The sequence below is a fragment of the Acinonyx jubatus genome, chromosome A2, assembly GCF_027475565.1.
Source record: "Acinonyx jubatus isolate Ajub_Pintada_27869175 chromosome A2, VMU_Ajub_asm_v1.0, whole genome shotgun sequence".
In the NCBI taxonomy this organism is placed as follows: Eukaryota; Metazoa; Chordata; class Mammalia; order Carnivora; family Felidae; genus Acinonyx; species Acinonyx jubatus.
Genome location: NC_069383.1, coordinates 72,952,308 through 72,970,510, shown reverse-complemented (window position 1 = coordinate 72,970,510; position 18,203 = coordinate 72,952,308). Strand labels below are relative to the sequence as shown.

The 18,203-nt window shown below is 38.1% G+C and overlaps 2 long non-coding RNA genes across 2 annotated transcripts in view; one reads left to right on the top strand and one right to left on the bottom strand.

Annotated features, from left to right (window-relative positions):
• Window positions 1-18,203, top strand: part of LOC113603032 (uncharacterized) — a 165,401-nt gene that overhangs the window by 98,885 nt on the left and 48,313 nt on the right. The gene's annotated exons all lie outside the window — the stretch shown is intronic.
• On the bottom strand, window positions 1,283-13,982 carry LOC113603033 (uncharacterized). The gene is made up of 4 exons (XR_008296844.1): window positions 13,828-13,982; window positions 9,488-9,635; window positions 4,118-4,357; window positions 1,283-3,128 (listed from the first exon to the last, which is right to left on the bottom strand). It is a non-coding gene; the product is annotated as an uncharacterized LOC113603033 (long non-coding RNA).

Below are 18,203 nucleotides of genomic sequence, written 5' to 3'. Positions count from 1 at the left end.
TCTCCACAGCAGTGAAGTTCATCACACTAGATCATGCTGTAGGCAAGCCTTGAGAGAGAAGCCTGGGATGCTTGTCCAGGGCACTGTCTGGGTGTTCCCAGCATTACCTTCTCTCTGTTTGTTCTCTACCCCCACCCCTCCTCCATCTCCACCTGGCTCAGTCAGCTCTAAACTACAGCCCCAAAGGGCCAAAGGCAGACTTCCTCTTTGAAATCCTCCTAAGGCCATCCTAGGGCTCTGCCACTGGGAGATGGCAGTCACACTGATGGGGACAATCACTGCCACCTTCCTCCCTCCTCTTTTTCTCCTCAGCTTCTGCCAAGCTATGACAGCTCTGGAAGCTGACAGCCTTTCTTTGACTCCCGTGCAGGTCTCCATGCCGTGCACTGCTGCCAAGCCACGGGGCCAGCTCTAGGAATGTGTTTTTAATATTCATTGTTCGCTCTGTCTGTTACCGATGTGTGCACTGCAATTATTGTAATTCTTTGCACATGTGTTGTTATGAAATGGGTGCCTTTCAAGCTATGCCAGTTATTTTTTTTCTTTCTGAAATCCAAATATATTATTTCTACCTATGTTTCAGTTAGTTTGCCATGCTTCTTTATTTTATTTCAAAGATCAGTCTGGGCGGTGAAGAGTGGTGTGTGTACAAAGCAAGGTCCACCTACTTTCCTCATGGTAGAACAGTTGCTTTTGATTTAGGCTTGTGTGGTTTTTACCTCACTCACTTGTTTTCTTCTTTCCATGTGCACTAGCAAGCCGACTCTCAGACATACACATCGCACATGTGCTGCTCCTGGAGTAGCCATCTGCACCCAGGGGAAGGCACACGTGTAGTGTGCAAAACAGACATGCACACATGCGCGTGCAAACAGCATTTGGTTGGAAGTATATTTGGAAGTATTTGGTTTCTTGATATTAGGGGTTTTTTTTCTCCTTTTAGTGGTAAGGAGGAAAAAGAGGTCTAGAAAAGTCATTTTCTTCCTTTTTTTCTTTTTTTAACTTTAATTGGGCCTTCTCTGGCACAATGTAGAAACTTCAGCTGCTAGAGTCCAAAAAGGATTATATACCTTCATTAATCCAGATTGTTTTATGTTTGTTTTTAATTTTTTATCAAAGAAAAAGAGCAAGTGTGAAACATACTAAAGTCTAAATTTTAAAATCTAATATTTTTAAAATCTAATATTTTTTAAGTTTCTTAGGATAATAACAAAACCTTAGTTTTTAAGTTAATTAAGAATAACTATAGTTTTGCCTTTGAGAACTTACTCTTGAGGTTCACAGAAGCTTAATTTGGAATAAAACAGTGGAGGTGTCCACTTGGCAAGCATCACCAGCTATCCTTACGTACATATTCCTTTCTTCAGAGATTCTTAAGCCACTCTGTTTTTGATGGGCAGAGAAATCTGACCCTTGTATGCTAAGCATTTTACTTTCATTGTTGACTATAACCATTTGTCACCATGAAACATTATTATTTTAAGGTAGCAGGGAAGCAAGACTGCTTGCTGCATGATGGTGCTGTAACTCTTGTTGCCGAGAAGGAATCAAAAAAATGGGACAGTGGTTGATGTGGGAGATCACACCAGCAGGAAAGAAGCATACAGAGAAACAGAGACAAAGAGAGGAAAAGGAGGAAAAGGGAAGGACAGAGGGAGAGAGGGAGATGGAGATGGAGAAGCAGAGAGAGAGAGGCAGGGGGAAAGATACCGAGAGGTAAAAACAGACCTACGCAGAAAAGCCAAAATTTCCATGAAAAGATTTATGAAAGGATGATACAGCTGTTGCTAGGGAGCTGGGAGGAGAGCAGACAGATACACCATCCTCTAAAGATTTTTAATATAAACCTGTATGTCTTTGTTTGCATCATCTCTCCAGTGAGGAGACTGGATAAAGAAGAAAGGAAATATGGTGAAGCCATCTTCTTAGACACACAGTTTTAACAGCACCCTGTGTAGCTGTCGAGGGTATGCCTGAAGTCAAAGGGCACAGCCTCACTCCCCAGAATTCCAAGGCCAAGGCTGCACCCATCCAGCTGTGGGAAATAATAGCCCCACTCCCATGTACATGATGGCTCTTAGACAACCCAGGCAGGTTCTGCCTTCCCCTAAATGAAGAAATGTATTTTAATGAGCTGTGTGTTTAGTCTTACTGTTACTCAGGCTTGGGCTTGAAGAAAGAAATCTGGTGCTAGGGCAAACCAGCAGTGGCTCCTCATGGTACTGCTCCCAATGAGAATCAGAGGAAGTGGCATGGGGGTTAGTGCTACTCCAGGATCACCTGATCACCTGCCTGTATAGTTAGGGTCCTCCCGAGAAACAGAACAAACAGAATGTATATATGTATATGACAGAGAGATTTATTTTTGTTTTAAGCAATTGGTTAATGCAATTATGGGGGCAGTATCAGGCTGGAAAGTCTGGCAGGTATCAGTGTTACAGTCATGAGTGCAAAGGCAGTCTGAAGGCAGAATTTCTTCCTCTTCTAGAGATCTCAGCCTTTTTTCTTAAGGCCTTCAACTGATTAGATGAGGCCTGCCCACATTATGGAGGATAGTCTGCTTTCCTCAAAGTCTACTGACTTAAATGTTAATCACATCTAAAAAATATTTTTACAGCAACATCTGTTGTGTTTGTACCATAGCCTAGCTAGGTTGGTGCATAAAATTAATCATCACACAGCTCTATGATATAACTGGGGTGAATAGTTTTCATCCCTTCACTGACCCGACATATCAAAGACTCAGAGGTATGAAGTAGACATATGTCTACATTGCAGCCAGTGTAATAGAAACTGGGACCTTTAGTTAGTATAGTTGCTGCTTTATTCTACCCCAAGAAAATTCCTTCCAGAATTAGGTCTTTGAAAGGAGCCTTCTCTAAGGAATCTATCCTTGTCCTGAACTCAATCCGCCTCTCTAATCCAGACACTCTTTACTCCATACAACCCTTTATTTAACTCCCTCAGTTGGATGCCCCAGCCACCATCACTGGAAACTTCACCCTACCACACCCCTTGGTGCATCCTCTGTCTGCACTCTGAAACATCTCATACTCTGGCTTGATGTTCACTGAGCTATCCCTGCTCAGTTGTGGGCTCCAGAAGGGCTGACAGAGTCAACTCAACTCCTGTGAGAGAAAACAAATACAGGTGCTTCAATTCTCGGTCGCTCAGTCTCCTCAAAAGTGAAAGCTTTGGCTTGCTTATCTTACAAGTAGGTGTGTTAGATTTAGAAAAACACACGAAAACAAACAAAAAAAACCCCATGACATTTGAATGTTAGATAACAAACAGATGATTTTTAGTATAAATACATCCCATACTTGGGACATACACTAGAAAGTTATTCATTGTTGATCTAAGAACAAATAATTTTTTTGTAATAATATGTCCCATGTAACATTTGAGATGTACTTTTAAAAAAAATTATTCTTTGTTGATCTGAAATTCAAATTTAACTAGGCAATTTGTATTTTATCTGGCTATACTTCAAGATGACTTAAAACATAAAGACACTCCTCCAACTCATTCACTGTTTTTATCTCAGGGATTGGATTCCTTGGGCTGGTTTCCTATCTAGTAATAGATATTTTTTTGTAAGCAAGCCTGTCAGTCTTATTTCTCTGTAACAATAGCTTCTGACCACCTCTCTTCCTAGTGCCATCTGCCCTGGAGGGATGGGGCCACTCCAGCTTTATTTCTCCTCCTAATCAGGGTATGGTTGGAGGAGTATCCAATTTGCCCTGTTGAGGTCGATATATTTTCATAGAAAGGATTACTGACATCCCCAGTCACCCAAACTCAAGACTCTAGAGCCAGGGGAATGTGAGTGGCTCAATTGGTTAAGCATCTGACTTCAGCTCAGGTTATGATCTTGCAGTTCGTGAGTTTGAGCCCTGTGTCAGGCTCTGTGCTGACAGCTCAGAGCCTAGAACCTGCTTCATATTTTATGTCTCTCTCTCTCTCCCTCTTTCTCTCTCTCTCTCTCTCTGTCTCAAAAATAAACAAGCAAAAAAGACCCTTGTGCCATCCTCAATTCTCTCTTGCCTTTGGTCCTCCCTGCCTGGGCTTTATTCATAGTGTCTTTTGTATCCTTTGCCTTTTATCTCAGACATACCTTTAATCCACATTCATTATTGTTCACAGAGGTGACAACATAACCTCTGACTTTTTCTTCCTACCCACAACGCCAGTCTTCTACAGTCCATCCACCACACTCCATGTCCTGAAGTTCAGTATCATTGTGAACATTCAGACACTCCCAAGGCTCAGAAGCATTCTGTTTCCAGAATGTCTGCCAAATGAAGTTCTCTATTTTGGCCTACTTCAAGTTTATCCCAACAGTCACACGTTTTTTCTGTAAAAAAAAAAAAAAAAAAAAAAAAAAAAAAAAGTAAATTTTTTAGTCTTTGAGAGCTATATAGTTTCTGTCACAGTTACTCACCTCTGCTGTTGTTGCATGAAAGCAGCCATAGGCAATACATCAGTGAGTGGGCATGGCTGAGTTCCAGAACAACTTTATTTAGAAAAACAGGTTGCTGGGACAGATTTGGCCCATAGGCTGCAGTTTGCCGATTCCTTCAATAGCTGACAAATCAAACCTGTTCTCCCAAATCCCAATGCAAGTGTTATTTTCTCTGTAAAGCTCTCTCTATTCCACCCAGATGGAAGTGACTCCTTCTTCACTTCATATACTCAACACTTTATGTCTTTTTATGGCTGTGTCCACATTCTGCCTTGAACAGAGTCCATGCCTCATCTCTCTGTTGGAATATTAGGCATCCCCTGCAGAGGCTACTGTAATCCTTTACACAGGGTATGTTCAGTAAGAAAGTAGTGGTAGGAATAATGATCGAAAGCCATGGGAGAGTGAGCCTAGAGAAAGGGCAGGGGCTTGGTCAACTACAGCCTGCTGCTCTCCTTGGAAAAGTGTGAGTTCCCCTGAAGACCGCGGATCGACATCAAATGCCTTCTGGAGAAGCCCAACTTCCAGACCAGTTAGTCATTTAAACACATGGAAGCCTACCCCTTGAAAACAAATTAGCTAAGCATTCAGTTCCCCAGCCAGGAAGGTTGGTATTGCAAATGAATTTGGACTGAAACCATTTTCCTTATTGAAACACACCCAAGTTCTGAAAGAAATAGCTTCACCTGATCTGAACTGTCAACACATTCCTCCAAAATCCATCCTTTGAGAGAACATTGTTACCTGCTTCAGCTCAAAATGCACATGACTGCAAAGCATCTGAGTTTTTTGAAGCAGGGCTAGAAACTGCCAGGCCCTGTGTGCCTCACAGAAAGGGTTTCAGACCTAGGAAGAATGAACTCAGGAAAAGAGCAACAATGCAAGCAGTTTATTTTAGCAAAATAACTAGGAAAGTTCAAAATTATTTTAAAGTTAGCACTTATTGAAAATGGCAAGCCAATTTATTTCTCTAGTTCTTTCATATTTTTATCAATTTTTGGACTTAGGGATAGTTTAGTTACTACACACTTTATTTTGTCTTTGTAATCATTATAAGTACATGTCATGTCTTCTTAATTAATCTGCAGGTTTCTCAAGGGTAGGATACACACTTTCTTTTCTTGCATACCACCTGGAGCATTATAATACCAGGGCCACAGCAAATGCTCAATAGGCATATAATCAGTAACTGAATATATGGGACGCATTAACCTGCTAAAGTCTTTGGTGGGGGAATTAAGTTATTCAAGTTAATTTTTTTTTAAAAGAATTCTCTTCTCTTGAAATCCTGATCCTACCTCCTTTCCAATCACCAATTAGTACCTGTATTTTAAGTCCTTTGGAATCTGTATAACAATAAGAGGGAAAAAGGAAAATTTTGCTTGTAGCTATGTTTTATTAGATTTAAGTCTTCTTTGATGGCACAACACACCGGCACTTGGATAGATGAAAAGCAGAACTTTTTGTTACTTGCCAAAGGACAGCAAGCTGCCGGGCAGGGCCACATGGAGGTTTACACCAGGGGGTGGAGGCAGTTTATGTATGTCAAGCAGAGTGGGGTTAACTAGGTTGAGCATGCTCCCTGTGAATTGGCTGATTTGAATAATTTCATAAGCTCTAGGACTTAGGGATTGTTTCTAGTTGTCTGGTACTTGGCCCAGGGGCAATTAGGTCTGCTGCATTGACTCCTGGTGTGTAGGAGTTCCATAAGAGAAGTCACAGGAATGTGGACTTGAGCTGCTCAAAAGGGGGAACTGATTTGCTTTCAAGCCAGGCCTCAAAACTGGATCAAGATGCATTTTTTAAATACTATATTATGAGCTATAACACCCTCATCTACATTTCATGAAAGCAGGGGACTCCCTGTATTGTTCTTGTCTCTGTACCCCGATGGCTAGGATGGCAAAAGCATTCACAATTGAGTAAATAAAATGACTCCAGATTTTCACTTCTACCACAGGGCTGGAGGGTGGTCCACTGAGACTGCTAGCCTGAATTCGATACTTTCATTAGGTATTAATAAGACTTGCACTACAAGAAAAAAGTGTAGTAAATTCTAGTCAGGAAAAAAGTGAATACGGTCAGTATTGCTCTGTCAAGAGATAATATCCATAATCTGGAATGTTTTCATTTTATTGGAATGACAGACACAAATAAAATGATCAATGTTTATTGTACTGATCAAATCTGAGAGCAGCAAAATGACATTTGGGGGTAAGAGAATTGGGAATGAGAGAAACAGAAACTGGCCAAATGCCAGCTAAATTGCAGTGGTTCTGTGGGGTAGAAGATAACAAAGCTTCAAAAGCCTAGCAGCAAAGGAAAGGTAAGAAATGAGACTGGATAACAGAAGCTCATGAGCTCTGGAAAGAGAGTCACTTATTTTATAAGATCACATGACACTAAGAGCATTTGGGGGTGGTTATCATAACCGATTGGCAAATAAAACCTGAAAGAAAATACACCTAGATTTAGTGTACATAAATAGGAAATATTATCTTGGAAAGTATATCTTGAAAAGTAAATTATTAGCCCAGTGAATACACAAAAACAGACTTTAATAAGTGATATTACACCACTACAGTGTTTCTGTGTAAAGTAACACAAAATGCGGGCTTCATGAAAAACTCTAGACAAATTTAGAAAACTGCAAGTTAAACTAACTTAAATGGTTTCTTCATAACAGTACCAATCAAATTCTTTATTATGTTAACATATGTTGGGAACCTCCAAGAAGGAAGTATGGTGGGAGGGTCCTAGCCACAGAACCCTCCCCTCCTTTCATGGAATAGCACATGTAACTCTTGTTCCATAGAAAACTCTTTGATAAAGCCTAACATGATTTTTTTTTCCCATCTGTGTTAGCAACACGAGTTATTTTATTCTGTCAGAGAACTTAAGCAGCTACATTCTGGAACCCATGAACACCATCCTACCTCTTAGGGACTAACTAAAAAATTCTCCTCATGTCTAATATAGGTATTTATGTCCTCTGAGAAAATACATCTGGGGACATTTTTGGGAAAGACGATATACATATATGATAATATCAGCTCTGCTTAGTGCTAAAAACATAAAAATAAAAAACAAAGGCAGGATATGGTGAGCAATGAGAGAATATCACACCAATCGTAGTGTTAACCACTGTTCCATAATGTTCCTCTTCACCTACTTAATTAGAAGCCTAAAAAAATCAGCTTAAATTATGGAACCAAAGAACAAGCTAAAAATAATATTAGTGACTAGAACTTCAATTTCTACAAGTCTTTGCAAACTGTGGCAGTGGCTTCTATTGAATAAGAATCTGATTAAGACATCAAATAATATCAAATATCAGCATTTAGCTACTTAGCTTGACATGTCAAGCAGAGGCAAAAGCTGTAGTCAGCATTCTAGGAACAGTAGAATATGATAGGCAGGTCTTTGCCCAGCAATTTACCCAGTGATTCTGAGATAAATGGTCTGTCTCTCTTTTTTTTTGCTATAAACTTCCTTGCAAAATATTGTGTTTCTGATATCCTAATGGGGCAGTTATTTATTGATATTTTTAATGATGTAAGCTCATTTCATGACTTTCAAGAAACTACTGACATTATTTTTGATTCTTTATTTAGAATTCTACTAAATATTTATATGTTTATATGAGTCATAAACACATAGCCATGGAAGCTACTCTGAACTTTCTGATGTTACAAGGAAAACAGCCCAGAGGAAGTTGATGGGTTTCAGTAGCACCTCCAACAATGGCTTCTTTTATTGAAATATTGATTGAGTACATGCCATGTGCTAGGTCTTTTGTCCCCCAGCCTGCTCAGCTCTGTCATTAAAACTAAATGGCCAGGGCAGCCTAGTCAATCAGGCAGCTTTTGAATTATTTTCAGTGGCAAAAGGAATAGAATGAAGGTCACATAGCCACAGGTATCAAGCAGGCATCCTGGGCTCATATATTGCCATTGGCTAAAAGAACTCACACCTAGGAAACTATACCTTTAGAAAACTCAGGTATACCTATATGCCAGGTAGCAAAATTACAAACACCATTTCCAAAGGGGCAAAGAAAATGACCTTTCTTTATTTTCCTATAACTATGGTGACCAAAATTGGAACAATTCCAATTTGCACCTTTTGTCCCAGTGTCTCAAGTGGTCTAACATTTCCCTCAGGTTTTTAAATTTTTTTTAAATGAAGAATTATTAATAGCTGCACTGGTAGCTCTCTACTTTGTATTTTCAGTTTCTGACATGGTTGTCTAGTAGTGTGGGAGATATGTGAACAGATTTTGTTTTTACTTTAACCTCCCTTTCAAAGACAGCATGCATAGCACTTGCTGGTAAACATAGTGTCTTCAGGCAAGAGAGAGCTATCTCATGAAGTTAATTCCTCCCAGTTTGGGTGCTGGTAGGAGAAAAGACTCAACAGCACTGTCCCTAATTGCCATTGTTGGGTCCGCCAATTGTTCTGTGGCCTACACTACACCTACACCCTTCAAAATGAATGAAGCCACTAGCTATCAGTTGGCAGGATCAGTAGAAACTTGAGACTTCATTGCTTAGTTGGGAAACATGAATGGGAGCTGGAGCCTGGGCCATCATATAGAGCTTATAGAGACCAGCCTGAGTACTCTCATTACATGGTCTTGTTACTTATTGTTTGGTTTATGTACATATATCTGCAGTAATTATTATTTGGTAATTTTGTTTTGTAACAAACTCAGCAGCAAAGAGGCCAAAAAACAAACAAAAAAGCAAAAAACTAAGTTCTGAATTTCAGTTTCACAACAAAGTTGATGATGAATGTGGACCTTGCAAAGAATGTTTATCAACACAACTTACCATCTACCATGAGGGCTAAGTGACACCACTCACCACATAAACACCAGAAAGATACACATCTACTGAAGAAGTACCAGCATTTATTCCAAAAGTTAGAAGTTAATTTAAGACTATATCCAAAAATGACCAAATGTATGCCTGCAGAAAGTACATTTACATATCACTCAGTGAAGCTTGACTTTTCATTTACCTCAGATGATTTTCTTCATTAACTTCGCCCACTTTGGATTCCAAGTTTTCTTTTGGACAAATGAAAAGTGAAGTGATAACTCTTCATGTGTTGGCTCCATTAGCAGAAGAACTGCACAGTTCAATGAGACTAGTTTTATGCCAGTGTCCTAGATAAATCAAAGAGAAAATTGGCTCCAGTAAAGGTTTGTTTTTCTTTATTCAGTTCATGAAATTGAAATACATCTTTTGGATATTCATTCTGACATTACTGTGAATTCAGGTAAGAATTTCAATATTAAAGATAAAACTTTTGTGATATGTAAACACAAATTTTAGCGCAGTACAGTGTTGTGAGAAAAACAATATTCTTAATTAAGGAAACTTTGGTGCAGATATGTCCTTGAAATTGCATCCTAAAAAATGGCTATAGTCCACTAATGAAAATAGTAACTGTCTTTGCCAAAATATATAAATATTATACACACATAACTGAGCTATAAAACTTTATGAGTAGGGCACCTGGGCGACTCAGTCAGTTAAGCATCCCATTCTTGATTTTGGCTCAGGTCATGATCTTACAGTTTATGAGATCTAGGCCTGTGTTGGGCATGGAGCTGCTTAAGATTCTCTCTCCTCTCTCTCTCTCTCTGTCCTTCCTCTTCCTGTGTTTTCCCTCTCTCTCTCTTTCAAAATAAATAAGTGAACTTTAAAAAACAAAACAAAACCTTTATGTGGAAGCTGGTGTTCAACATCTTTATGGAAATAACACTTTCTTTGCTGCCTGCCATCCAGGTCTGCCCCTAAAGTTTGTAGAACTGATGGCAAGAATAGCAATGGAAACCCACATACCATAAGTCTTAAGTTTTTGTAAGTTATAAATCAAGCTATCAAACTGCTAAATAAAATATGTTTGATCCTACTATCACAAATATACTTTCAGTAATGGCCTAGAAAGTCAGGTTATAATTTAGAATCCCCAGAATCCTTGAAATCCCTTTCTGTAATTTGCTCACCCTAACCTGAGCTCTTCTTCCTTCAATTCCCTCTGGCACAACAAGGGATCTCATACAAATAGGCAAGGAGATACCAAACTAGACCATGTGTCAAAGCTCTATTAACAGTACCTGCTCTGGCTACAAACCAAACAGCTATCCTTTACCCAAATCTTAGGCCATGGAGGATCCATACCAGTAGTGAGATACACCCTTGGAAGGAAGTACCCAAGGAAGATGGCTTCCCATCTCTGGGAGCATGTCTGGACCATCTGGGCAAGGAATTCTGGGACCTTAGTCACATGGGTATTTGTCTGATAGTACATGTCTTCTTGGCCCCTTAGATTGGAGTTGAGCTGAAAAAAAGGTCAGAAGTGAGCTCTAAAGTGTAGGGCCATGGGCAACAGTCTATTTTGCTCAGATTTAGGTCTAAGAGTAGTACTGACTTAACTAATCTTGCACATGAAACCCCAGTTTATTTAATAGACATTCATCATCTAGTTAAACCCTTCACATGTTCTTCAAACCAATCAAATCAATTGCATTTTAAAAATGTTTGAGGTTGGGGCACCTGGGTGGCTCAGTCGGTTGGGCATTCTACTTCAGCTCAGGTTGTGATCTCACAGTTCATGAGTTTGAGCCCCACATCGGGCTCTATGCTGACAGCTCAGAACCTGGAGCCTGTTTCAGATATTCATTCTCTCTCTCTCTCTCTCTCTCTCTCTCTCTCTCTCTCTCTCTGCCATTTCTTTTTATTTACAGTTTGTGTTCAATGCAAATAAATTCCATAAAATGAGAAGTTATTATGAATCAAAGCATAAATACACAAACATAATATACAATACAAAATAGTACCACATTCAGGCTTGAAACAAAACGGAATGTTCATTCACACATACAGTTGTCTTGAGATCTGTTGGATATGGTTATCCTGGTGTAGGTCCTAAAGATGGAAAAAAATGACTTTGGCTATCAAGACCACTATGGTCATATTAGGTACTGGAACATCTAAGCTTCAGTATATAACCATGCGAACTAAAGACCTTAGAGTGTCTATTTTTTAAAAAGCTTTCTGTGCTTTGAGGCAGTTGTGAAAAGATTTACTTTCCAGAATGAAGCCCACTTGAGGCTTAGGACCAGGTTCTAACTATCTAAAGATATTGACTAACAGAAAGTGTTCCAAATGTGGCTATTCTGATTCAGAGTTTTAAAGAAAAGTATTTACAAAAGAGTATAGAAGTTTTTCTGAATATAATGTAGGTAAGCTTCCAGTGTTCACTTTACAAATACTTGATTTACAATTTTGGCTCTTGCACATATTTGCCTTTTAAAAAAAATTTTTTTAAAAGAGAGATACAGAATCCAAAGCAGGATCCAGGCTCTGAGCTGTCAGCACAGAGCCCAATATGGAGCTCAAACCCATGAACGTGAGATCATGACCTGAGCTGAAGTCCAATGCTCCACTGACTGAGCCACCCAGGTGCCCCACTCATATTTGCCTTTTTAATTTCAAGATCTGTCAGGGGGTACCTTGATGGCTCAGTTGGTTAGGCTTCTGACTCTTGGTTTGACTTGGCTCATGATCTCACTGTTTGTGAGATTCATCATCTAGTTAAAACCTTCACATGTTCTTCAATCCAATGATATTTGGCATCCTCAACATTTCCTGTGTCAATAAAATAAGGGGTGGAATTATATCCAACGAAGACCTGTTTTTTCCTTGTCACACCGGGTGTCCAGACACCATTTGGATTGAGTTTAGAAGATGTAGAAATATAGATGTTTCTTGGCCTGAGTCTCTTAACATTAGAGATGTAGAAGGGAGAATGAGATCATGAAGAGACTGTTGACTGCAGAGCACCGCCTGTAACCACGGTGGTAGCATTAACTGGATTTGGAGCAGTCCAGGTATTGTGGGAGGAGTTACTTGAAAGTGTACAACAGTTGTTTGATTTGAATAAATCTGCCTGGGTAGGAGCAGTGCCAGATGTAGCAGCCCCAGTCTGAGCCTGGCCACCAACGCTCTGCCCACATCCACTCCGTGAGTGTCAGTGCAAAGTTAGTGCAGAATCACTGGCTCACAGTGGGCTCAGGCAAGGTAAAAAATGTTTCAGGTTTCAAAAAACCACTTTTAAATTCAAGTTAAGTGCCTAAAAATGGTATTGAAATACACGTAGACATTTACACACGTGCTAGCATATTGTTGATGTTGAAATATTTTTAAAACAGGTTATAGACAACATACAAGGTCAAATAGGCATTACTTAGTGTGGCTGAAGTGGACTCATGATTCCTTATTAAAGATGCTTCTCCATGGAATTCCCCATCTTACTAAATTATTCCACCAACATCACCTTCCATATATGTGCTTCAGGAAAAATTCTAGACTTTAGCCTTGATTTCTTGATTTCTCACTTTTTATAATCAATCCATTGTATCTATCCAAGTCATTTTGATTCAACCTCTAACTCATATCCTAAAGCCATCTTCTTTTCTCTACTACCAACACCTTAGTCTAAACTACCAGATTTACATCTGTTAAGGAAAATGAACTGCTGTGGCGAGGAGTCTAATCCCAGTTCCTAGTGGTCACTGTTCTTACTTCTTTTCTAGATGTCTGAGCTAGCCTCTGGATGAAATGTCAATGGTCTGGCTCCTGGTTAATTCTTTGACACCCTGCCCACTATGTTCCAGCCACACTAGCTAACTTTTTGGGCCCTGAAAATGACAAACTTACTCTTGCTTTGGGGCCTCTGAACCAGCTGTCTGGCTGTCTCTGTCCAGACAGGTCTTGCCCTTGTCTTAGCATGGCTGCCTATTTCTTGTCATTCAGACCTCAGCCTACATGTTCTCTTCTCAGAGGAGCCTCCCTGACCATGCATTCTAACTTGGATCCACCCTGTCATGCTTTATTACCTCTGCTTATTTTAATTGTCTGCATTACACATGTTTAGATGTATGTGTCATCTCCTCCTAGCTAGGATATAAGCCCCATTGACAGTATAAGTCTTGTTTATGTTGTACAACTTTGTTTCTCTAAAATGGAGAACAGTGCTTGGTACCTACAGGTGCCCAATAAATGTTTGTCAAATGAATGGAGAAATAGATGTTTCAGAACAGAGCCTGATAGTTTGATAAAAGGACTATCAAATTATTCTACCTGACTGGTATTTTTGGTATCAAACACTGTCTAAATAAATGAGTTAAAATCTGAGAGCTCAACACTTCTTTTAGGGGTAGGAATTAATTGTGTAATATTTGTAGTAGGATATAATCAAGATCCACTTTAAAAATATTGGGTGTATTATTTGTTTCATTTGTGCATCACTGAATGATTTACATTGTACTGGGTAGTCCTAGAACTTACCTGTTTAACTTTCCTAATGTCTGATCCACCAATTAACATGTGAAGCTCTGCACATGAAGCTCTTGGCCACAATTTTAACAGAATCAAAATCAGAATCCCTTGTGATGCTCCAGCAAAGAAACTCATCAGTATTCTGAGAAGAAAAAGAAAAAAGGAAAAAATTATTGTCTTAGATAAGAAGTCTTGGGTTCTAGACTATTTAATGCTTAATCTTTTCTATTAATTTCTCTCCTGAAAAGAAGAATGTGCCTCAGTTTGCAATTACGGGGCACTGGGGACTGGAGTGATAGAGATAGGGAACAGAGGATGATTGCACATGTGTGAATTGCCCATTGACTAATAACTTGAAGTATTAACTGGTTCTAAGTTCCTTTCTTCTTCACTTCTCCTATGATTGTAGCCTTTAGTTCCGTGAGATATAAGTCTTCATTAACCACAGTAGAAATTTATCAGTTCAAAGCTCAAATTGAAGCAGTGGTGTGTTGGTAAATGTTCAGGAAATGGCTCTGTAGAAACAGAGCCCTGATTTATGGTGTTTGTTGGTTTCTGTAGTGTAAATAACCCCAGGATAGCTGATTTCAAGCTACCAATGAGACTTAATGTGGAGTTAGGAAGAGATGCTAATAATTCGTTTTTATGAGCTAGTATGACCTGGCTGTAGCACACAACTGAATCAAAAATACAAATTCCATTTCAAATTCATAAAGTTTGATGCACATACAAGACAGAAAACGAATGATAATAGATAAAATGAGGTGAATCAACTTCACATTCTATTGCAAGACATTAAAAAGAAACAACTTTAAGCAGGAGAGAGAGGAGAAGGAAGTTTAGAAAGAAGCAATATTAGGGGTGCCTGGCTGCCTCAGTCAGTAGAGCATGCAACTCTTTTTTTTTTTAATGTTTTTATTTTTACTTTTGAGACAGAGAGAGACAGAGCATGAGCAGGGGAGGGGCAGAGAGAGGGGGAGACACAGAATCTGAAGCAGGCTCCAGGCTCTGAGCTGTCAGCACAGTCGGGCTTGAACTCACGGAGTGTGAGATCATGACCTGAGCTGAAGTCGGACACTTAACTGACTGAGCCACCCAGGTGCCCCGGGAGCATGCAACTCTTGATCTTGGGATTGTGAGTTCAAGCCTCATGTTTGATGTAGAGATTACTTAAAGATAAAATCTTTCAAAAAAGGAAAGAAGTGATGTTCTTTTTATTCTCCCCAGCTTTACTGAGATATAATTGACATATAGCATTGTTTAAGGTGTACAATATGATTGTTTAAGTCTAAGGTATCCATTGTGGTTTAGACTTGAATTTCCTGATGTTTAGTGTTGATGAGCATCTTCTCATGTACCTGCTGGCCATTTGTATATCTTCTTTAGAAAAATATCTACTCAGGTTCTTTGCCCATTTTTTTAATTGGATTGTTTGAGGTTTTTTTGTTTGTTTTTTGTTTGTTTGTTTTTGCTATTGAGTTGCATGAACTCTTTACACATTTCAGATATTAATCCCTTACCAGATACATGTTTTGCAAATATTTTCTTCCATTCTGTAGGCTGTCTTTTCATTTTGTTAATTGTTTCTTTTGCTGTTGTTTATTTTTTTGATTGAAGCTTTTTAGTTTGATGTAGTTCCCCTTTTTAAATTTTACTTTTGTTGCTTGTGCTTTTGGTATCACATCCAAAAAAATCATTGTCAAGATGAATGTCAACATTTTCCCTATGTTTTCTTCTAGGAATTTTATGGTTTCAGGTCTTACATTTAAGTCTTTAATCCATTTTGAGTTAATTTTTGTGAGTGGTGTAAGAGAGTGCTCTGATTTCATTCTTTTTCATGTAGATATCCAGTTTTTCCAATATCATTTATTGAAGAGACTATCTTTTCCCTGTTGAGTATTCTTGGCTTCCATGTCAAATATTTGTTGACTGTATATGTGAGAGTTTATTTTTGGGCTCTCAATTCTGCTCCATTAGTCTATGTGTCTGTTTTTTTGCTAGTACTGTACTGTTTTGATTACTGTAGGTTTGTAATATAGTTTGAAATCAGGAAGTGTGATGCCTCCAGCTTGCTCCTTCTTTCTCAGGATTGCTGTGACTATTTGGGATCTTTTTTGGTTCCAAATGAATTTCAGGATAGTTTTTTCTGTTTCTGTGAAAAAATGCCATTGACATTTTGATAGAGCTTGCATTGAATCTATAGATGACTTTGAGTTGTATAGTCGTTTTAACAAAATTCATCCAGTCAATGAACATGGGATGTCTTTCCATTTACTTGTGTCATCTTAAGTTGCTTTCACCAAAATCTTATTATTTTCATTGTATAGATCTTTCACCTCGTTGGTTAATTTATTCCTAAGTATATTATTATTTTGATGCTATTGAAAGTGGGATTGTTTTCTTTATTTTTTCTTAGATAGTTCATTGTTAGTGTGTAAAAGCACAACTGATTTTTGTGTGTTGGTTTAGAATCTTGCAACTTGACTAAATTCATTTAGTAGTTCTAACAGTTTTGGGGTGGACTCTAGGATTATCTATATTTAAGATCATATCATCTGCAAAGAGACAATTTACTTCTTCCATTTTGATTCCTTTTATTTTTCTTGCCTAATTGCTCTGTCTAGGATTTCCACTAGTATGTTGAGTAGGAGTGGTGAGAATCTTGTCTTTTTCCTGATCTTAGAGGAAAAGCTTTCACCTTTCACCAATGAGTGTGATGTTAGCTCTTATCATAAAGGGCCTTTATTATGTCGAGGCATGTTCTTTCTGTACCCAATTTGTTTAGAGTGTTCATCATGACAGGGTGTTGTATTTTATTGAATGCTTTCTGCATTTGTTGAGTAGATCATATGATTTTAGTCTTTCATTTTATTAGTGTGGTGTATCACATTTATTGATTTGCAAATGTTGAATTCTCCTTGTGTCCCAGAAATACATTTTTCCCTTTTTGATTGATTGATTGATTTTTACATTACTTTCCAAGCCAGAGATAAATACTATTTGATCATGTTTATGATCCTTTTAATGTGCTGCTGAATTCAGTTTTCTAGTATTATGTTGAGAACTTTTATATCTATATTCATCAGCTATATTGGCCTGTAGTTTTTATTTTCTTGTATTGTCTTTATCTGGGTTTGGTATCAGAGTAATGCTAGCTTCTTAAAATGAGTTTGGGACTATTCCTTTCTTTTCAGTTTTTGAAAGAATTTAAGAAATATTGGTATTGGAGTGTGTAGGTGGCTCAGTTGGTTAAGTGTCCAACTCTTGATTTGGGCTTTGGTCATGATCTCACGGTTTCTGGGTTCAAGCCCCGTATGAGACTCTATGCTGACAGTGTGGCGCATGTTTTGTATTCTCTCTCTCCTCTGTACCTCCCCAACTTGTGTTCTCTTTCTCAAAATAAGTAAACTTAAAAAAGAAAGAAAGAAAGATTGGTATTAGTTCTTTAAATGTTTGGTTGAATTAATCAATGGAGCCATTTGGTCCTGGGCTTTTATTTGTTGTGAAATTTTTCACTACTGATTCAATCTCTTTACTCATTATTGGTCTGTTCAGATTTTCTGTTTCTTCATGGTAAATTCTTAGTAAGTTGTATGTTTCTTGCAATTCATCCATTTCTTTTAGATTATCCAGTTTGGGGGGATATGATTGTTCATAGTGAGCTCTTAAGATGCTTTGTATTTCTGTGGTATCAATTATGAGATCTACTCTTTCATTTTAAACATTTATTTGAGTCTTTTGTTCTTAGTCTGGTAAAGGTTTGTAATTTTGTTTATCTTTTCCAAAAACCAATCTTAGTTTCATTGATCTTTTTTATGGTTTTTCTGATCTCTGTTTCATTTACTTCCTAACTTTTTAATTTTTTTCCTTCTGCTAACTTTGGATTTGATTTGTTCTACTTTTCCTAGTTCCTGCAGGTATAAGGTTAGGTTGTTTATTTGAGATCTTTCTTCTTTCTTAATGCAGGACTTTATCACTATAATCATTCTATTTAGAACCACTTTTGCTGTATCCCCTAAGTTTTGGTATGTTATGTTTCCATATGTGTTTGTTTCATGATATTGTTTTATTTCCATTTTGATTTCTTCTTTGACCCATTGTTGAGGAGTGTGTTGTTTAATTTCCACATATTGTGATTTTTCCCACTTTCCTCCTATTACTTATTTCTAATCTCATACCATTTTTGTCAGAAAAGATACTTGCTATGATTTCAGTCATTTTAATATACAAAGGCTTTTGTGGCCTAATAACATTAACCTGAAGAGTGTGCCATGTGCACTTGAGAAGAATAACTATTTTGCTACTCTTGGATGGAATGTTCTGTATTTGTCTATGAGGTACATTTGGTCTAAAGTATATTTCAAATACCATATTTCCTTAATATT